General features: G+C 33.8%; 1 protein-coding gene across 11 annotated transcripts in view; it reads right to left on the reverse strand.

Annotated features, from left to right (window-relative positions):
- Positions 1–23,704, reverse strand: part of NOL4 (nucleolar protein 4) — a 376,996-nt gene that overhangs the window by 192,441 nt on the left and 160,851 nt on the right. Inside the window, exon 1 of one of the 11 annotated variants that reach the window (XM_054537794.2) lies at positions 23,008–23,047. The exons of 9 other annotated variants lie outside the window; for them this stretch is intronic. The gene's annotated coding sequence lies outside the window, so the exon portion shown is untranslated. Of the gene's footprint in view, positions 1–11,452; positions 13,233–23,007; positions 23,048–23,704 lie in introns of those variants that run through there. One more of the 11 variants, XM_024236132.3, reaches the window with a different exon arrangement.

Raw genomic sequence — 23,704 nt, forward strand, 5'->3', positions numbered from 1 at the left:
ATCTTAAAAAATAAATAAATAAATAGCATCAAAATTGCAAAAACAAAGAAAGTAAAATTGTCCCTCTTTGCAGATGATATAATCCTATATCTAGCAAAACCAAAGATTCTACAAAAAAACTTTTATATCTGATAACCAAATTTAGTAAAATTGCAGAGTACAAAATGAACATAGAAAAAATCAGTAGCATTTCTGTACAACATAGTGAAATAGCTGAAAATGAAATCAAGAAGGCAATTCCACTTACAATAGCTACAAAAAATCCCAAGAAATAAACTTAACCAAGGAAGTGAAAGGTCTCTACAAGGAAAACCGCAAAACACTGATTAAAATAACACAGGAGGACACAAACAAATAGAAAGATATCCCATGCTCATGAAAAGGAAGAATTAATATTGTCAAATGACCATACTACCCAAAGCAACATACAAATTCAACACAATCCCTATGAAAATAGCAATGTCATTTTTCACAGAAATAAAACAATCTTAAAGTTCATATAGAACCAAAAATGAGAAGAATAGCCAAAGTAATCCTGAGTAAAAAGAACAAAGCTGGAGGTATCATACTACCTGACTTCAAATTATATTACAAGGCAATAGTAACCAATACAGCACGGTATTGTTACTAAAATAAACACACAGACTAATGGAATAGAATAGGGAACCCCAAAATAAATCCTCATATTTACACCCAGCTAATTTTGACAAAGATACCAAGAATATATACTAGGGAAAGGACACCCTTTTCAATACACGTACAGGGACATCTAAATACTCATATGCCGAAGAATGAAACTGGATCCATATTTCTCACCGTATATAAAAATCAACTCAAGATGGATTAAAGACTTAAACTTACCCAAAATTATAAAACTACTGTAAGGAAAACATTTCAAGACTGGTCTAGGCAAAGATTTCACAGCTAAGACTTCAATAGCGTAGAAACTAAAACAAAAAGACAAATAAGATTATACTAAACTAAAAAGCTCTACACAGTAAAGGAAACAAACTACAAAGTGAAGAAACAATCAGTTGAATGGGAGAGAATATGTGCAAACTGTTCATCCAGTGGGGACTAAACCCAAAATACACAAAGAACTCAAACAACTCAACAATAAAAAAACAAATAATGTCTTAAAAATTCAGCAAAGGACATACACAGACAATTCCCACAAGAAGACATACAAATGGTTAATAGGTATATGAAAAAATGCTCAACATCAGTAATCATCAGGGAAATGCAAATCAAAACTACAATGAGAGATCATCTTATCCCAGTCAGAATGGCTATTATAAAAAATAAAATGTAAGAAATGTTGGCAAGGATGTGGAGAAAAGCAAACACTTATATGTTGTTGGTGGGAATGTAAATTAGTACAAGCACTATGAAAAACAGGATAGAGATTTCTCAAAAAACTAAAAATAGAACTACCATATGATCCAGCAATCCTACTACTGGATATCCATCCAAAGGAAATCAGTATATCAAGAGGATACCTACACTAGCATGTTTATTGTCGCACTATTCAAAATAGCAAAAGTATGGAATCAGCTTAAGTGTCCATCAATAAACAAATGGGCAAAGAAAATGTGGTACATATACATAATAGAATATGATTTGGCCATAACAAAGATTGAAATCATGTCATTTGCAGCAACATGGGTGGAACTGGAGGTCATTATGTTAAGTCAAAGAACGCAGATATAATAAGATGAATACCGCATGTTCTCACTCATATGTAGGAGCTAAAAAACTTGGTATCATGGTGATAGAGAATAGAATGATAGATACCAGAGGTGGGTAAGTGTGTTAGAATGAGTAGGGGAAATGAAAAGAGGTAGATGAGTGGGTATAAACTTACAGTTTAGATAGAAAAACAAGTTTTAATGTTTGATAACAGCCTAAAGTGACTATGATTAGCAACAGTATACTGTATATTTCAAAATAGCTAGAAGAGAGAACTTGAAATGTTACCCTTTTCAAGGTGATGAAATGATAAATACTCAAGGTGATGGGTGCCCCCAAATAAGCAGGTTTGATCATTATACATTCTATGCATGTAAAAAATACAAGTATCACATAAGTATGTGAAGAATTATGTATCAATAAAAGAAACAAAATGTAAAATAGATAAACAATATAGACATCAGAACATTAAAATTTCAGCTATATATTATAGTTATATCATATCTTATTCTGGAATTTGATCAATTTTGGATATTCTTTTCCCTCGTCTTATTGTCACACAATAACAAGGTAGAGAATATATCACCTAATTGTAAGTGGTTACATTGGGGATAAAAGACAGGTTTATTACTGAGGGTTCCATATTGAGTAGCATAATAGAATGAGACACAATTCTTTTGACAACCAGATCACTGCTTTTGCTCATAGGTCTGGGTGGCTTTTTTTTCCCCTGCAAATTCCACAGGCAGCATTAATTAGCAAGCTGAAAGCACTTTCATTTTCACTTTTGGCTAGCAGACTTCAATGAATCTCTAATTTACACATTTCAGCTCTGCAGACATTTGCAGACCAATATTTTAAGAGCAAGTCTTTATTTGGCTTAGCCTCCATTTCTGTATAAAGTTAAGATGTGCATTTACTTGTCATTTCAGCAAAACCCTTGCCACAATTAATGAATGGTTCCAAAAACATAAGTGTGTGGTCAATCCCATTCCACTTTTCTTTAGCCTGTAAATTGTTAGTTCTTTTGTAGTAACAGCTAGTTTAAACACAATGAAAACATCAGCAAAACACTGGCAAAATGTTCTTTCCAACAACTGATTCAAAATCATGATATAAATGAAAAACATATACAGACGGTTCCTGACTTATAATGGTTCAATTTGGCAATTTTTTGACTTTATGATGGTGTGAAAGCAAGACACATTCAGTTGAAACCGCATTTTGAGCACCCATACAACCATTCTGTTTTTCACTTTCAGCTCAGCATTCAATAAATTGCATGAGATACTCAACATTTTATTATAAACAGGCTTTGTGTTAGGTAACTCCATCTAACTGTAGGCTAATGTAAGTATTCTGAGCATCTTTAAGGTAGGCTAGGCTAAGATATGGTGTTAAGTACATTGAGCATATAAAACCCATTTTCATTCAGAATATTTTCAATTTACAATAGGTCTGTTGGGATGCAATCACATTGTAAGTTGAGAAGCATCTGTGTTCAAAATTTTGGTGACTATATTTTTAATAAAAACGATTGATTGATCTATTTATCTCTCGTTTGGAAAGGTACATACCAAACTGTTAATGGAGATTACTGTTGGGGGCACAGTAGATTGGGAGTGAAGAATAGGGGACCCTTCCTTTCTCTTTACACATTTTGGTACTTTTTGGAATTTTTTCATGACTATATACTTCACATGAATATGTAATATTTTATTAATCTTATATTGCTGATAGAAGCTATTTTGAGGATTAAGCTATTTTGAGGTGACTGAAGCTATTTTCAAAATAGAAACTATTTTGAAGTGATTGAAGCTATTTTACTGAGGAAAAATGCTTCAATCATGAATATGTATTTTTAAAACAAATCTATATTTTATTAATATACTTTATTAATCAATTGACTTTGAAATAAAACAACATGCGAGGTGGGGGTTCTTAGCCCATTAGTACATGGGTGCACAAACCATTGTGGAAATGTGAGTCTGAGATACGAACAGAGATAGTGTGTTAAGCCATAGTCTGTGTACTTTCCACTTCCTTATGCTGCAGGGATATGAAAAATGATTCAATTGTATCATTTAATGGAATCTCCTTGTGTTTCTAACTTAGGTATCACGGAGGATAAACAACGAAAAGAACCATGTAAGATATGCTCTGGTGACATTGATACAGCCCAGAATTCAGGGCAATCCCATGCAAAAATTGCTCATATACATTTGGTCAGAAATATATTTTATATTCATGTCCTTTAATTATAAAATTAGTAAAAGAAGTGTTTATTCTTTAAAAGATTAGAAATGGGTGCAGAGAACATTTAAGGGGGCAAGGAACACTCCAGATAATTTTGTCTGATAATCAAAAATATTCTAGGATGAAAAAATTTTCCAGATTATAAATCGAGTTTTCCATTGCAGGTCCAATAACATATATTTTGCTTTCAATTACTATTTCCTCTGAACCCAAATATTTAAAATAAGAGTTACTAATAATGTTAGTCCCAGCATTGTTACTTTTCTTGAGATGATAAAAACTATGATATAAATTTTAAGACAGCATGAGCCACTAAGAAAATCAAGTCTTGAGGTCAAAAAGAAGCAAGGCTAAAGTAAAAGGTTAAAATTCTCAGCTTAAGAGAAGAACTTGGGAACAATGCCGTGAGCAGTTGTAAGAAAAACTGAGTGAAAAAAATCACATCCTTGGGCCTTTACCCCCAATCCCTACTGTGAAGAATGGCAAACAGAGGAAAGAACTAAAGGCAAAGAAAATCCTTAATATACTCCTCTATGTGGCAGGTGTGAAGGGAAGCACATGTCTCTTTCCTGATATGGAAAATAGTTATCCATGGGGATCTTATTAGCTAAAGTGAAAAAAAAAAGCCACTTCGTTATCACCCTTAAATTTCTTACATGCTTAAAGCAATTTCTAGGAAGTGAACTCACATTTGCTGCATTCTTTAATAAAGCCCTGGCTTCTGGGATTTTCTAAATTTCTAAACTTCTTTCAAAGCATTAGAAAAGCATTATAGATTTTCTTTTTTTTCTTCCTTTTTAAGTTTTAACCTTTTAGTAGTTGGGGTGACCGACATTAAACAAAGTTGGAAGTTACAGACAGTATCAATCAAAGTTAATTTCTTATTCTACTTTTAAAATACACCTTGGGTTTGTTCTACAAGTCATATTTAGCCATATCGTAATGTTGATTATTGTTCTTAATATTTATTATACAGGGCTACAGTTTATAACTGCTATAGATAGATTTTACTAAAAGGTATGGGATATAATTTATTGTATCACAAAATAATAATCTTTAAACAGTTTTCTGTTGCATGAAGTTATGCATGTGATTTACAAAAATATAGGTTCAGGCAGCAATATAAAATTATACATAGGCATGAAGTCAGGAGCAAAAAATGAAGACTTTTTCTATAAATACAAAGTTCTGAATATACTTTAGTAAATTCTGATGTTTGGGCTCAGATATTGACCTCATTGACTCTTTTAAGAGCTGACTATACACTTTGCCTTTTCCTTACTCTAATTTTCATACACTTCTCTGCAACCCATTCTTCTCTGCAATCACATATTTGAATAAGGCTATATACACAAAGAGGCAAGCTCCCTAGCCAGTAATGATGGCTTGTTTTCCCAGATGAAAAACTCTGAAGACATCCCTCCCACCAAACCCCTTTCTATCTGCAAGTAAAGAATAAAACTGTGCCAGAAAACATGACGGTATTTTCTAAAGTTGAGAGGAATATGCCCATGATTCCTATCCCAACTATGAATCCCAGTGGATTCACATGAATGATCAAACGTTGAAAAGTTGTCTGTTGATCTTTAATCGTATTCCAAAATTTTAAGAAAAGTGTAGGAGAGGTAACATGTATATTAATAGACTAAATGCTTCTGAAACACCAATCAAAGCAGGAAGGCAAGAAAAAGAAATGTGACCAGTAATTGAAACTGAAATTGGTAGATAAGTGATAATGAGTGGATGCTTTCAGTTATTAAGCATCCAGTGCAGCAAGTTCCTTTATATTAGTTATTTCCTTTAATTCCCCAAACAATTCCATGAACTAGTTATCTCCATATTACAAATAAGAGAAATCTCATGTGCTAAAGCCTTCCCAGACAATCACTGCCAACTTGTCTCACATTCTCCTTTCTGTCAGCACTATATCTTGCACTGATCTTCATCATGACATTTTTCACACTTGGGAAATAGGTCAAATTACATTGTGGTTAAGACCATGATCTCAGCAGTCAGAAAAACATATAATCAGAACTTAGTCCTGTCATTCACAACCTGTGTGGTTTGGACGTAATCTCTCTGAGCCTTAGTTTCCTTATAAGGAGAACAGGGGCAGCTGTAGGATTTACATTACAGTACACGTGTTACAAATAAATGAGTTCATGTTTGCAGAGTAGCTAGCCCAGTACCTGGTCCACATCACGGAAGGTAGTATTATCTTTGAAGGGAGACAAAGCCTCTGATTTTCTTCATGTACTTACAGTGTGCATGATTTTCTTCATATACTTACAGTGTGCTTTGGCAAAAGCTGGTCCACAGTAGGAGTTTATTAAATGCTCACTGAATGAATGACAAATAAATGAATTTATGTATGTATGCAAATATGTATGTATGCATGTATAGATGGATGAATGGATAACGTTTTGCATCCTAAGACAGTAGTTTTCCTATTAAAGCTCCAATCATCTTTATAATTTTCCTCTTCCTAGAGTAGGATGAATTTTTGTGAGATAACAGACTATGACCAATAATCTGCTTATTTTTACAGAGATCAAAGTTATACATAGGTACCCAAGAAAAAACAATAAAAATAATTTTTTCTTTACCTATTCTTGTAGGATACAAGAATGACTATCTACAATGCATCATAAGAAATGACAATGTGAGGTGCAGAATGAGCTGGAATTAGCCTCTGTTTATTAGTTATATAACTTTAAAAATATTCCTTGATCTTTCTTAGCATCAGTTTCCTCACTCATAAATCTGGGACATAATAGTAATTATATGTGTCTTACAGTGTTGTGATAGTCCAATGAGATAATGTAAATTAAAGGGTGCACAGTGTAAGGGTTAAGGGATAAGTTTTCTTTGAAGCAGGGAGGCAGTTGCCTCTTCATCATAATACCCTCTTCAGTGTGTTTTCCTCTTTAGGGTGCCATCTCAAAAACATACAGGCCTGAATAAAAGGCCCAACCTTTTGACTTTCTAATTCAAGATTAGGTACTTCTGACCACTAAAACTGTAAATGTATACCTCCAGAATTAGCTTACGGGTCTCTCTCATGGGATAAATAAAAAGAGTTGCATCCATATCTATCAAGAAGATAGAGAAGTTGTAACTTCTCATTCTTCTCACTTTACTGTGTATGTGTATGAAATTCTGTTCAGACTTCATAGTAACTTTTATGTCACTTAACTCTAAAAAATTGTGTTATCTCTCTTTCTTTTAAGTAGGTACAGAGGGATCTTTTGTTAGAATTGTTTTATTTCTCCATCAATTAAAAACTATAAAGTACCAAATAACTGTTAATTGTTGAGGTTGTTATTGTAATTATTATAATTACGATCATTTCAGGACCACAATTATATAAAATTATAGCAATTATCCATATGAAAAGAAAATAAAATACTTTTATCTTTAACTAATTGGATAATTACTACAAAATGCTTTTCCCAAAACTCAGCTGAATATATACTTTTTTCCTTTGCCTCAAATTTATTTTTATCATATATTAATGCCAAGAACAAAAGTATAAAAGTTCCCAAATTAAAAGCTATTAAATTTTAGAACTGTCAGTCTCCAGTAATAAAAGACAAATTTTTTGTTATACTAAGAAGCTGTAAACTTTAAATGAAAAACACATGACAAGTTTTCATATACTCTAAATGCTATATACCAATATTAAAGAGGAAACAACATATAGAGTAGTCCAATGAATGCTAAAGATGCTTTGAAATTTTATGCAATGATGTAACCTAAAACAGACATTTGTAAATGATCTACATTATGAGTAAGTTAGCCATTATAATTCAATGCAATATATGCTTTTAAAGACTTAAACATCAAACTTAAGATGTCTAAAATCAAATTCGTTCCTGCCTCACATTAACACCACTGTTCTCTTCAAAAACTCCCTCTTTCTATTGACTTTCCTGTGTCTATAATGGCACTCATGCATTTTCAGTCTTGAAGGTTCTTTCTTTAATGCTACCCAGTCATGGGCCAAGACTATCCTCTGTGCTTACTTTATCACACTGCCCACTACAAAATAATACAATTTTCCATTGGTCATGCTCACCAGACTGAGTGTTTTTATGAAATCTTGAACATTAGTATTTTGCTCTGTCCTTCTTATCATCTATCTTTTCATCTGTTATTTGGATGAAGCCAAATTAATCATCTTTTATTTTGTATTAATTTTTTTTGAGACAGAGTCTCACTCTGTTGACCGGGCTGGTCTTGAACTCCTGGCCTCAAGTGATCCTTCTGCAACAGGCGCCGAAAGTGCTGGGCTAACAGGCATGAGCCACTGCCTGCCATGAGCCTGGCCTGCCAAATCAATTTTGGTTGAATAAATTAATAAATGAAATTCCATAGATTATATGCCTATGATTTCTTTCCCATTTATTTTCTACTCTTAATTTCTAGTGTTTCTATACTAGTTTAGGCTCTTAGTCCTAATTGCCTTCCCCAATTATTACCCCTACCATTTATTCATCTTACTCAACATTTGAAGAATAAATATATCTTAACAGAGCACTGCTTCTGCTTCTCATTCCTGGTTCACAAATGCCCATTGACCCCTATCTGCCCTCAAAAGTATACGTCATCAAAAGAACATATCCCAGTCTGACATTCTTTTCTTTCTACAACCTAATTTCAACAACTGCTCTGGCTATCCCCACACACCATGTTATCAATTTGCTTACATGCAACTTTAAGAAAACAAATAAATTTAGCATCTTACATTATTTTCCTGAGACATATGAAGTCAAACTTATAGCATATAGAGAAAAAATTTTCACGGCAGCATAAATCCCAAAATTTAAGAAATAGAAATTGTTGCTATTTAACAGTCCTCTAAAGTGGCCCTTCTAGCTTAACAATGTATCAAAGTATTTAATCAAATCAAACATTAATCTGATTTTTAAAAGCAAATACAAAACGTGTTCATATTATAGTATTATCTGTTATGCTGAATAATATTTTTATTTTCAATATATTTTAAAATACACACATCAACCATCAATCACAATGGGCAGTTTTAGAAACTATCCTTAGTTTAGGTAACAGACCATTATACCATTATGCAAATATACATTAATGCTTCATGTATTTGTTTGTTGAGTGTTCCCTAGCAGAGGTTTCTGTTGTAAATTTCCTGTCCATTCCTTCCTCTTGCCCTTTTCTGTACTCTGGTTTCCCATGCAAAAATTCAGACCATTTCCATATCACCTAATAATCCCAGAGCTTTCAGAAGACCTTGGCGACTGAAGATTTTTACTCTTAAAATGACTCCTGGACTTTCCAAATGCCATTCCAAACTCCGAGACCAGTTCAGAAAATATCAACTTCTTTCCTAGATTCCTGAAGCATTGCCTTTCAAGAGAGAATCTGACTATGGAGGATGACCTGGTCCTCACCAAGCAATACCTTAGAAGAGCAGACGGGGCCAAACCAAAACTTGCCTAAGAGAGATTACAAATCCCTGCCAGTCTTCAGTTGACAGCCAGCATTTGTGTCTAGGTCAGCCACCACTATATTTTCAAAAGGCATAAGCACAGAAGACAGGGAATGGAGAATTCTAAGAAACATAAAATTTTATTTTAACTGGTTAGGAATACCTATTGAAAAACTTTGGTTAAGGTAGTAAATTGGCTAAGTCCCTGACCATTTTTAAAATTTACTATTTAATTATCATATATATATATACTTTGCTCTGCTAGCTCAATAAATGGTGCCCATTTTTTTCTTAGGTATTCTTTTTCTTTCCTAGTCCTATTTTGTTAACTCTGCTCCCTGCCTCCTGCAGTGACCCTCTAAGTTTCACTCTTCCTGAAATAAAGTCATTGGTTTCTCTCCTTGCTATCCAAAGTCTATGAAGGGAGATAAGCTACTTTAGTTTGTTCTCTGGGAAGGACAAAAGGAACACAATTATCTCTTTCCTTTTGTAATTTTTAAGGGTCCTATCCTGAACTACTAATAGAAATCACCAAAAAGAGGTTGTTGGAATAATTTATGATCATTCATTGAGAGGGACTCCCTGACTTCCTGCTTTGTCTCCATTTTCTTAAGAGTACCAGGTTCTGCATAGTTACAACCTCAATGCTATTAAGCAAAGTATGACCTTTCTGGTTTTGTGTGTACTTCCTAACATATGAAGATAATAATTTTATCCAACATTTTAATATACCTGTTCAACTCTAGGACCAATGGTCTCTTCTAGCATTAAGTTTCAGGGAAAAGAAGTGCATGTGTGATCTGTGCTCTGTTTTTGCAGCAACACCCAAGTCTGTCTATTCTGAGAAATTAAAACAGCACACTTCAATTGGCAATTAAATGTTTTTATGATAATAGCTATGTTTAGCATAGACTGTAATGTTATTTGTAGTGTGTAGTACATTACTAGCCGGATTTTACACAGGGGAAACAATCCCAGTTTCTAAATATATGTTATAAATACATAGACATGATGGAAACAATTAAAAAACATCATGTATCACGGATGTAGCCTGATACAATTTTCATCATGAATATTTTAAATACAAAATAAATACATTCAGGGAAATACACATTGATAGTCATAAACACAAGGGTTATATATTAATATAATATGTAAAATCTACATAGTTTTGAAAAATTCTTTTCAATTTTGTATGTGGATTAAAGTGTCTTTTGAGGTAATTAAGTTTTTGAAAGACTAGATATTTTCACAATAGATACTAATATCAAATATTTAAAATTCATACAAGGTTTCTAGCTTCTAAGCTAAAAATCATATGCTTCGTAAGAATTGGGGAAGGAATTGTGTAAGCACAAACGAAAGAGGAAAAGAAAATGAACAAACCCACATAGACATAGACATCCCCCCAGAACAAAATCCATCTGAGGCAATCAACAAAAAAATCCTGAAAGGTATACACATTGCACATGCCTTATGCTGAAAAGTTGAAGTACCAGCACCAAACAGAATAGCTATATTAATTGCTCTTCACTCAAAAATGCCTTTTCATCATATTATAATGACCTAAAAAACCATACCACTTGCATACTTCTAAATGGATTTTTAAAATATGTATGCATAATTGGAAAAGGACATTTACAAACCTAAAATGAAATTTCATCACTTTTGGTGTTGAAGAAACACAACTTGCTTACACATGCAGATTTTTCCATGAATATTTTTTCTCTCTCTTGATGGAATTTTAGGTTTAAATGCACAACAATCTAGGGTAAATAAATTAAATGCCAAAAGCATATAATATATTCTTTTTGCTTATCTAATTTTACCATGCTCCTGAGATTTTAGATGGATATTTCAAAAGTACCTAAAATTTTTCTTCAAGTTTCTAATCTGGTCAAACCTTTAAATAACAACTGAACTAGGAAAACATTGGCATTTATCAGAGTCTACTCCTGTCATTCTACTGCTTCATGGGACAGTCTTCAACAAGACTTAGACAAACCTCATTCATCAATATTCTACTCTGGAGGAGCTGACACTTACTGTGAATTCTGCTCTTCAACTTAAATACCAATGTCTGTGGCAGGCCAATTCTATCATTGCAGATCCAGCATCCCTCAGGCGAGGTCCAACCTTTCTCTCGAAGTGCACCCAGGGATTAGTCTGACTTCCCCTAAATTCTCTCCTCTGCACAGTAAGAGCTAATCTTTCCTGTATGAAGCAGGAGATGGTGTTGCTATGACAACGGAGCACATTCTAGCAGTGGGACTACTGAGATGAGCCTTCAAAGACTCAGGGAAACATGCACTCAGTCTTCCTCCAGGGCTATGGGCTCCTTCCTTGAGGATTTAATCTCCCAACAAGTTTACTGTCAGACTGGGTTGTTGATTATCTGTACATTTTGCTATAGGGAGATCACTGGTTAAGAACATGGCTGGAAGATCACAGAGTTATTTAATAAAAGTGCCATTTTCAGTTTTAATAATTTTCCAGTTTAAATACTCTGTGTAGCTTTGTTAAAACACTACCCCCATTTAAACTAAAAGCATTTTGCTTACTTTTAGATTTTTAAAAATGATTATAATGAGTTGAGAATGGCACTATCAAGGAGAAGCTTTACCTTTTTTTGTTTGTATATCATCACCATTGTATCAACTTGAAGGTTAGATACAGACACACACACACACACACACACACACACACACACACACATCCATTTTCTCTCTCCAGCGTCAACGTCTGGAGCCTTGAGGTTTCAGGGTGGGGGAGGGGTATGCTAACAAAAGCAAATCCTGCAGCCACATTTTGCATACATATATTAGCCAGAGAATAATCACAATAACTGCTAATCATTTAGAAAAATAATTATAAGTGGAATTTAAGTGCCTGTGCCACAGCAGAAAAGATCTAGTATCAAGCCATATTGTAGGAGGGCAGATTTCATATGTTATTTTCAAACATGGCAGTTAGATTTTCTGGAAAATAATGAACACGTACATTAATATATATTTTAAACAGTTGACAGTATACTGTAATAGTTCTATTTTAAACATTGAACATTCATTTTTCTTCAGAAACGTTACTGCAATTCAAACGAGTACATCCTTTTCAATTGGAAGGAAAGATACAGGGCAGGAAAAGTTTTCCCCTCCCAGCAGCAGAGGTTCAGTTTACTCAATCACTCTGATTCAGGTTCTCATGCAGGGAGTCATCTGACCTGTCCTCTTTACTCCTTAATTTCCCTGTAATCTTTTCTATTTCTCAACCTTTTATGTTAGGAGCGTCTATTCCTGCATACCACCCTTCCCCCACTGGCTGTAATTATTCTCCTTTGTGGCTGAAGCAATAGAATCTATATCATCTACATCTATTCTTTCAAGTGCTGAGAGCGAACAGGACTTTATGGATATCACTGTCACTCAGAGGTGTGAGGATCTATATGTTAGTTAGATTCAATGCCACACTGGCCTTCTAGAAAATCATAGGGCTATCTTTAGTTACTTCTTGCTTGTCACCCTAATGCGTTTGAAAAGCTTTATGATATTAACTAGAATCTCATTATTGCACATAATGCATGTATTTACATTTAGTAGTTCATTTAAAAGAGACAGCGTATTTTAAAACTCATTTTGATTTGTATTTGTTATTTCCATCATAGTAAAAAATGCTGTTAAATTTTCGCTAATGTGTGCCATGGAATATATCTCCAGGATACATATGTACCCACTTCACAATATATGCAGATAATTTTCCCCTCATGATCCTCTTTTCAGAGCTTGCTCTGAAGATGCATCCTCATAATTCAAAAAGTTACAGCACCTGTTTTCATTATGTTCATTATTATCTAATTAGTAAAGGGCTTTCTTTTTTTGAAAAAAAAAATTCACTCTCATATTCAAGGAAACTGGATAAATGCCAACACATGTAAACAACATATGGTTTACTTTCAAAATCAATCAACCAGAATTATTTATTTCTAAATAATTTCTTAGTTAAAAATGTGTTGAAATAATTTACTGCTATAATAGATAATGTTACTATCTGCTCTTCCTTTAGGACTGACTATCTGGACATCAATCATATTATACATTGTCTAGCTTCCCCAAGAAGACAATATTGTTTGTAGAAAAAATTATTTAAGTAGTTATAGTGAGTGTGCCACAACTTAGATTTGGATGTTAAAAGTGAGTTATAAACAACTAAGGTTATATGAATGCCAGAAATCACTACTGCAAGAAATTTTATAGTTTTTAAATTTTTTCTCATGTATTATTTTTATGAGCCCTAATTTTTCAACATAATATTCAGTAGATCTGGTAAATTATAATAATATGTTTGTCTTAGGGGAAATAGGAAAAATGAGAGTAGGAAGAACAGCACTTTTCACAAAACAAGCTTTAAATATAAACCCCAAGGCAGTTCTGAGTAAAAAGACTGAAATATTGGAGCCTATAGTAAGGGGAACAAATGGGGAGTTGAGAACAATTTTTTTCTAAAAAGCCGCCTTTCATGGAAAGGCTTGGATACAGCCTCTAGACTTTGGCTAGACACTGAACACAGACTCTAATGACAAACTGCATTACTAATCTCTCTCTGCTTCAGTTTTCTCACCATCAGAATGGACATAATAATAGTACCTTTATGAGAATTCAAGGAGTAAATATGTATAAATTTCTCATAATAATGCCTGACATATTGAAAATACTATGTAAATGTTAGGTGTCATTTAGGACCTGAAGACAGGGACTAAATATTATTCAGCTTTGTCTCCCCTGTTCTTAATACAAAGTCTGCTATCAGGTGTATACTTAATAAATAAAAATAAATATTTTTAATAAAATCTATATGACTGTAATATTTAATAAAGCAAAGTGAATAGACAATACTTTAGAATTCTAAATGTGTCAGAAGAACAATGTAAATCTGTCTACATAATTATTATTGGTTTATAAAATTCAATAAATAAATATGTATTCAAGTAATCAATGAAGTAAATTTTAAATATATCATGTTATTGTATACTCTATATTTTAAGAATTATTTGCTAAACAATAAGTAAACAACATAAGTAGGATTATCTTTGACTGTGAATAACAATAACATCTCCTTTAGTTTTATAAGAGAATGAGTTATCACTTATTAGAAAATTGATTTAGCATCTGCTTTATTAGATATTGTAGTAGGTGCTGGGATACAAAGGCTTAGACCACTGTGCCCGTCTTCAGTGAGTTCACAATTTAATGCAGGAAGCATACAGTCACTCAGCATAGTCTATGTGCCAGGCACTGCTCTAGGTGCTGGGGATATGATAGCGAACCAAACAGAGAGAAATGTCTACTATAAGGAAGTTTCTCCCTGATAGTATGTGAGAGTGTGTGTGTGTGTGTTTTCAGGCAGGGGAAATGAATGTATTTTAAGTATTAGTGCTTCAGAGGAAAATAAATTCAAATTTTGGAATAATAAAGGCAGTAGAAATAGGGATAAAATTTTAATTTTAAACAGATACATTTAATGCAAATTGATAAGAGCCATAAAAGAGCTACAAAGAAAGCACCATGCAACTAGGAAAAAGAGTGGCTAACTCTCTCCTAAGGAATATGGGAAGGCTTCATACAGGGAGTAGTAAAAATCTAATGAGGATTAAATATGTAAAAAGGTTCTTATCTGAATATTAACTAGCATTTACTCACACCATCTATATAATTTAATATCTAATAAAACAAAGTGAATAAATACTAAGGATACTAAAGTATCAGGAGAGAAATATAAATTTGTCTAATAACTAATTCATTATAGGTTTAAAATGCTCAAAAATATTCCTTTAGTTAAAAAGCATGTTATTCTAGCAAATGGGGTAATACATAGTTGATCTATAAAAGTAAAAGTAAATTGCCCTTACTTTTGACACCATTGTCTTTTTTTTCCTAAGATAAAAAACAACTAAAGAAAGATAATTATAACTCACTTTATTTGTACAGCAAAATAAATTCGAGATGGCTTAAACATTTAAATCTTTTTTAAAAAGCTGTACAATACTGAAAGAAGTTAAGGAAAATGTTTTAAACACAAACATAGAGGAAAACAAACTTTGGAGTATCTGTCAGGTAAGTAATTGGCTGTTTGGTCCAGAAATCTACAAATCTATTCCTGCACTTTTAAATTATTTATTAAACAATCATTTATTCAGCAGCAATCATGTGCAATGTATTAGGAATACAAAGAAAAATAAGATAGTATTTAATTTCTAGAAGCTCATGGTCTAGTATTATAGTACAGATGGACAAAATCATAAGACTTTACTATTCAAAGTGCTAATTATTTTTATAAAATTATACACAGAATGCTACGAGAGAATCTAGGAGAGAACTTTTTCCCGGTACAGGGAGGTAGGCGTATGAAATCATCTAACGAGCATGTAGATACAGTCATAATGGAATAGATTGGAGCAGTCCAATGTTTCCAATGAGAATAACCAGGAAAGCTAATTTTGAAATATAGATGATTAAAATCTATTTAAAGGCATCAGACAGCTAAGAGAGAACTAGGACTTGAGAGCCCAAGATCCCTGAGGGAAGGACATCAGAGAAATGTGAACCAACATTCTGTAAGCAGATATTTTCCTCAAGGAAAACACCAATTTTGGTGTGAAAAGAGAGATGAAGAATATGAACATACATTGCTAATAGGTAGAGAACTTCTGGAACTCTTAAAATACTGAAGAAAAAATGGATTTCAGATTGAAGATGGTAGCAATGATGTTAAGTAGTCAAGATTACAGAGAGAAGGTAGTAGCAGAGAAGTGAGATCACCATTCTATGGATTTGCCTTCAAGGCTTTGCATATTCTTAAATTGCCAAGAGCAAAAGACAAATGAGACAAACAGAACACTGTTGAAAAAAAATACAGTAGTGTTTGCTGTACTCTCAGTTCTAAACTAAAAAGCCAAGGACCATTAGGAAGGAAGAGCTTTTATGAGGAGTCCTGGCTCTCAGTTGGGACCACCAGTAGGTTAGACCCTATGAGTGGAAGGAAACATATGGAGAAAAAAGCTTATTATAAGAACTAAAACCCAGCATCAAGCCAGTTCAATACTTAATTTAATTCAAATAATCTGTGCCCCCTTATCTGCTGAAAGATGGAAAATTGTCTCTGAGACAGATAACATTCCTAAGACCCTCTCTATTATCACTCTACTATTTTTCATACACAATGTCCAGACTTAAGAAACATACTTAAGAAAATAATGTTAGGAACATACAGGAAACAGATAAATGGTAATATCAGTTCTATGCTGATAAATGTTTAATAACCAGTTTCCAAAAAAGGGGGAGCAATATTACAATTATACTGATATAAAAGATTTTTAACACGGTTTTTGAATTATAAAATATTCAATACTCTATTATAAATTTCATATATCCAATTGATTCTTTCAGAATACTCACATTGATTTTTTTATCTGTTCATCATTTATTTTATTTTATTTTATTATTTTTTATTTTATTTTTTTATTATTCTACTTTAAGTTTTAGGGTACATGTGCACAATGTGCAGGTTAGTTACATATGTATACATGTGCCATGCTGGTGTGCTGCACCCACTAACTCGTCATTTAGCATTAGGTATATCTCCTAAAGCTATCCCTCCCCCCTCCCCCCACCCCACAACAGTCCCCAGAGTGTGATGTTCCCCTTCCTGTGTCCATGTGTTCTCATTGTTCAATTCCCACCTATGAGTGAGAATACGCGGTGTCTGGTTTTTTGTTCTTGCAATAGTTTACTGAGAATGATGATCTCCAATTTCATCCATGTTCCTACAAAGGACATGAACTCATCATTTTTTATGGCTGCATAGTATTCCATGGTGTATATGTGCCACATTTTCTTGATCCAGTCTATCATTGTTGGACATTTGGGTTGGTTCCAAGTCTTTGCTATTGTGAATAGTGCTGCAATAAACATACGTGTGCATGTGTCTTTATAGCAGCATGATTTATAGTCCTTTGGGTATATACCCAGTAATGGGATGGCTGGGTCAAATGGTATTTCTAGTTCTAGATCCCTAAGGAATCACCACACTGACTTCCACAAGGGTTGAACTAGTTTACAGTCCCACCAACAGTGTAAAAGTGTTCCTATTTCTCCACATCCTCTCCAGCACTTGTTGTTTCCCGACTTTTTAATGATTGCCATTCTAACTGGTGTGAGATGGTATCTCATTGTGGTTTTGATTTGCATTTCTCTGATGGCCAGTGATGGTGAGCATTTTTTCATGTGTTTTTTGGCTGCATAAATGTCTTCTTTTGAGAAGTGTCTGTTGGGCAAGGACTTCATGTCTAAAACACCAAAAGCAATGGCAACAAAAGCCAAAATTGACAAATGGGATCTAATTAAACTAAAGAGCTTCTGCACAGCAAAAGAAACTACCATCAGAGTGAACAGGCAACTTACAAAATGGGAGAAAATTTTCGCAACCTAATCATCTGACAAAGGGCTAATATCCAGAATCTACAATGAACTCAAACAAATTTACAAAAAAAAACAAACAACCCCATCAAAAAGTGGGCGAAGGACATGAACTCATATTGATTTTTACCAAACTATTATATTTGTAGGCAATGACAATCAAGATGACTGCAACTGACAATCAAGTATACTTCAACATGGATGTGGGTTCATTTTTTAATTTATTCATGTTTATGAGTAAAATGAAAGTGAATGTTAAAGATGAATACTGGAAATTCACATACTTGTAAGTGATGCAAGCAAATTCTCAGATAATTATTTTTAAATGCTAGATAGTTGGTATAATTTCAATCATTTTAAATATGTTAAGACTTGTTTTGTACCCTAACATGAGGTCTATTCTGAAGGATGTTCCATGTGCACTTGAGAAGAATGACTGGAGTGTTCTTTATATGTAGGTTAGGTCCAATTAGCTTATAGAATTGCTCAAGTCCTCTATTTCCTTATTCATCTTTTGTTTGGTTGTTGTTCTATCCATTATTAAAAGTGGGGTATTGAAGTCTCCTACTATTATTATGCTGCTGTATGTTCCTTCCTTCAATTCTGCCAATGTTTGCTTCATCTATTGGGAACTCTGATATTGGGTGCATGAATATTTATAAAATATTATATATTTTCTTGGTGAATTGGCCCTTTTATAATTATGTGATATTATTATTTGTCTCTTCTAACAATTTTTATTTTAAAGTCTCGTTTTTTGATGTTAGTATAGCACCTCTGCTCTTTTTTAGTTATCTTTTTTAGTTTAGAATATGTTTTTAACCTTTGTGACTCTCAGCCTATGTGTGTCCTTAACATCTAATGTTAGTCTAGTAGACAGCATATAGTTTGATCTTGACTTTTTAAATCCATTCAGCAAATTATATCTTTTGATCAGGGAGTTTAATCCATTTACATTTAAAGTCATTACTGATTTAGGGAAGGAGATACTATTGCCATTCTGTTAATTGTTTTCTGTGTGTCTTGTAGCTCTATTACTTCTCCCTTCTTCTCTTACTGCTTTTCTTTGTCTTTTGTTGACTTTTTGTGATGGCATGCTTTGATTTTCTTTTCATTTCCTTTTGTATACATTGTTACTGTTGCAATTAGACAAAACATTAAAGTTGTAACATAACATTCTATATAACGTTATATATTATATTAATATATTCTATATTGCATATTTCCATATTATATATATTTTATATATAATATATTAAACAAATTATAACATTTTATTTTAAACTACTAACAACTTACTCTACTCCTTATTGTCCCTACTTTTGTTACTGATGTCCCGAAGTACATCTTTATGTATTTTATATCCATTAACATATATTTATATTTGTTTTTACGTTTTTGTCATTTAAATTTTATATAAGAATTAAAAGTAAATTTGTGCACCAAAATTATAACAATACAAATTACTACATGTGGCCATGTATTTTTCTTTACTGAAGTTTGTATTTTCATCTAGCATTCTTTGAAGGACTCACTTTAGCATTTCTTGTAGAGTAGATCTAGTAGAATGAACTTCCTCAGATTTGTCTGATAAAATCTTAAATTCCTCTCCATTTTTGAATTATTTTGTTGGCTGTAGTATTCTTGGTTGACAGCATTTTTTCTCTAAACACTTTGAATAATATTATCACACTTCCTTTGGCCTATAAGGTTTCTGCTGAGAAATTATCTGATAATCTTATAGAGGCTACAATGTACATGATGAGTCTTTTTTCTCTTGCTGCTTTCACAACTCTCTTTGACTTTCAACAGTTTGATTGTAATGGGTCCTGGTGGAGTCTCTATGGATTCGTCCTGGTTGCAGTTGGTTGAGTTTCTTGAACATGTATGTCCATTTCTTTCCTCAGATTTGGGAAGTTTTTGTCATTATTTCTTCAAATAAACTCTGCCCCTTTATCTCTCTCTCTGTCTCTCTCTTTACCCCTTGAATTTCCATAATTTGCATATTGGTCTGATTGACGGTACCCCATAAGTCCCTTAAGTTTTGTTTACTTTTCTTCATTCCTTTTTTTTCTCCACTATCTCAATGATTTCAAATGTCCTGTCTTCAAGTTCACTGATTTTTTCATCTGCCTGATCAACTTTGCTATTAATTCTCTCTAAATAATTTTTCAGTTCAGCAATTCAGTTATTATATTTTTCAGCTCCAGAATTTCTATATGATTCTTTCCTATAGTTTCTACCTTTTCACTGATATTCTCAATTTGTTCATACATTATTTTCTGGATTTTGTTTAGTCATCTCTCTATGTTCTTTTTTGAGCTTACTGACCATATTTAAGATAGTTGTTTTTAATTATTTGTCAGAAAGTTCAGTGATCTGCCTTTCTTTAGGTTCTATATCCAAGGTTTTGTTTTGTACATTTCATCAAGCCACAATTCTTTGTTTCTTTGCATGCCTTGTGATATTTCTTGATATTTGAGATTTGGGCATTTGAGAACACATTCACCTGCCCAAGCCATTATGCACGGAATTTGTGCAGAGAATGGCCTTCATCAATGAGCCTAGCCATATGTTTTGGAGACTCTCAAAATGTTTCTGAGGATGTTTCTCCTCTGGGCTTGTGTATGTCTTTACTTCTCTCAAATTCCCTAAGCAGCCTGCCCATTTTTTTTCTCAGGAGCTCATAATCTCCTGCTCCTTCTAGCATCTGCCTGTAGAACTACAGAACCTCTGCAGCTCTGAGGATCCACCATGCCAAAACACTTGCCTCTTTTTTCAGTGGTTTCCAAACTCTGCTACTGTTCCCATCAGTGCTATGATATAGAAACCAATACTTTGGGAAGCCCCTAGACAAACCAGAATATCTGACTCACAATCCACTCTCTTGTTGCTATTGTAAAAGAAGAGCCCTTGTATGGAATGTTTCCTCCAGTGTGTACTACGCTACACTGACTCAAGAAAAGGACATGGGCATGCAAAATTCTCTGAACTTTACTAGGATCTTTTTTTTGGTTTTGCATTGGTCTGGGTGCTGCTACTTCTTAACTGGTCAATAGAGTTCTTAAAAAGGGATTCTGGTCCATGTATTGTTAACTCAGTGTCTTCAAGGGGGGAATTAGGGCCTCGGGCCTCTTGGTTTGCCATCTTGCCAACATCACTTTCTGTTAGTTTAATTTTAACTGAAATGCTGAGAAATACTCAAAGATGATAGTTGGTTACTGAAAAGTAACATTGAACAAGACTTTAGTAGAATGCAATAAAATCCTTGACTTAGGAAGATTTGTTTCTTCTCTAGCTTCAGGCATAGGAGGAAGTCCTGGAGTGCTTAATGAACCCTGACATGTCCCTCTTAAAGGCTTAGAAACAGGGCAATTCTAATACTAATCATCACCTTAAAGCAGGAATTTAAGTTAAGCATCACCTTAAGGCAGGGATTTTACACTGTTTGGAGTTCTTGAGAATCTAACGAAATCTACCTCTCCCCCCACCATGTACTTATATTTACATATATCCTCTCTTCCTCCAAAATTCATACGTGTGCATATGTACACTCACGAGCACACATAATTGGGCACATGATTTATTCACCTGGTGCTCAGATAAAGAACACTGCTATATTGAAAAACTATGTGATTTCTGTTTACATTGGGCTTCTAAGGTTAAGCCTAGATAAAACTAAAATGTCCTTTGCCTTGTATACATGCCACTGTCCTGACCTGGTCAACATCTCAATCAAATCTGTTTTCTAGAATGAGAGTAGAACTGAATTTCAGGAGTGTGGGTAAATGGCCTATCAGTGGCATCTGCTGTGGCCCTGAAAGATCTGTGATCTATCTTTATTAATAATAATAGTAATAAGTAACAGTATCTATTGACAATATTACTTGCTAGGCAATTTGTTAAATACAAATTAGAATATGATTACATGCACTGGATGGTCAAGAAACACTTCCTGAAGGAAGTTGCACTTGAAAGTTTTTTGAGGGTAAGAATCCTGCCTTATACATCTCAGCTCTAGTTGCACATTGCTATGGAAATAGCAAGTGAATATAAAATACTGCTCATAAAAATTAATATTAATTTTTATACAGTGTAAGTTACTAACACATTTGCCTCCTTTATATTTAAGCTTCTATGATTATTCTGCACTTCATGGATTTAAAAAATGCAGAGCATGATTTCAGGAATTGTAAATGACTTTTTTGCTTATTGATTTCAGCTGTTGATAATTTTCCAGTTATTTTTTCTCATAAATGTCATTTCTCCCATTCTCTTCATTGTATACTAAGCTCTGGCCATAATGATGCTATGCTATATCCAGCTCCTCACTTTAACAGGCCTGCTCACATCTCCAGGTCTATATTGTGCTCTTCCTCTGCTGGCCTGTTGTTCCTTATTTCCTTTTTTTTTTTTTTTTTTTTTTTTTTTGAGACAAAGTCTCACTCTGTCACCCAGGCTGGAGTGCAATGGCACGATCTCGGCTCACTGCAAGCTCCACCTCCCAGGTTCACGCCATTCTCCTGCCTCAGCCTCCCGAGTAGCTGGGACTACAGGCGCCCGCCACCATGCCCGGCTAATTTTTTGTTATTTTTAGTAGAGACGGGGTTTCACCACGTTAGCCAGGATGGTCTCAATCTCCTGACCTCGTGATCTGTCCGCCTTGGCCTCCCAAAGTGCTGGGATTACAGGCATGAGCCACTGTGCCCGGCCTCCTTATTTCTAACTCTTTGTTTTTGCCCCTGCTTTGTCCTGCTAGGTGAGGCCTTTATCTTTTTAAAATTTTCTCCTGCTGGCTTTCATGTCTTGAGTAAACTTCACTGGAAAAACTCTGACAGACATTTACTATCTGGGTGTAATGAGACTCCTATGTGCCTACATCTAGCAAGCACTTGTCATATTTCATTGTAATTATCATTAATATTACAATCTTCATAACAAAACTGTGAACTTCATGAATGTAAAACTGTATCTCACAACTAGAAATCGTATCCACAGTTTTTAACCTAGTGCCTGCACTGTGAGAGACCTTAAAAAATATGAATATACATATTGCAATAATGAATGAATTATTAAATGGATCTACTATGTTAGGAAAAAAGGAAACTAAAACAAGTTGTGTGTTTAACTTACAATTTCTAGTTTTTTCTCAAATCCTTTTCCACAGCCTCTGCCTTCTGTATGTCTTTTCTGTTGACCTAGAAAGCCATCAAATTGATTATTCTTTCTTCAGCATCTATCTTTCTCATAAATTCTCTGGACTCTGCACAAACGGGTCATTGTAAAATGCAAATCTTATTCTTTATTGGCTTCCTATCCACTTCTGGTTGACATTCAAACCCTTTATCATGACAAAAAATGTTAAAAATCACACATATAGATAGATAGATAGATAGATAGATAGATAGATATACATATATATATATACACATGCTTAGTTTATGTGCCAGATACTTGACATAATTTAGTCCTCAGACCAACTCTCTGTGAGAGTATTGTCTTCATTTTATAAAATACCCCTGATTCAAAGTTTTGTCTTATGCAGCCTTCTTTCTCAGCATTTACTGAAAGGATTTATACCTCACTCTCATATTAAATAACTGGAAGTTCTCTGGACACACCACACTCTCTTCTGATGCCATGTCCTGTATATGTCTCACGCTGTCTCTCTTCCTGGCATATCCTGTTCCTCATTGACTGGTTAATTCTGATTTTTTTTCTTAATGTCTAGCTCAGCATCCTTTTGTTCTTGGAAGCCTCACCTGAATGCACCCAGATTGATAGATTATCTTCTTCAGGGTTTCCACAGTACCTTGTGTATATTGTAAAC

This window comes from Pongo abelii, chromosome 17 (assembly GCF_028885655.2).
Source record: "Pongo abelii isolate AG06213 chromosome 17, NHGRI_mPonAbe1-v2.0_pri, whole genome shotgun sequence".
Taxonomy (NCBI): domain Eukaryota; kingdom Metazoa; phylum Chordata; class Mammalia; order Primates; family Hominidae; genus Pongo; species Pongo abelii.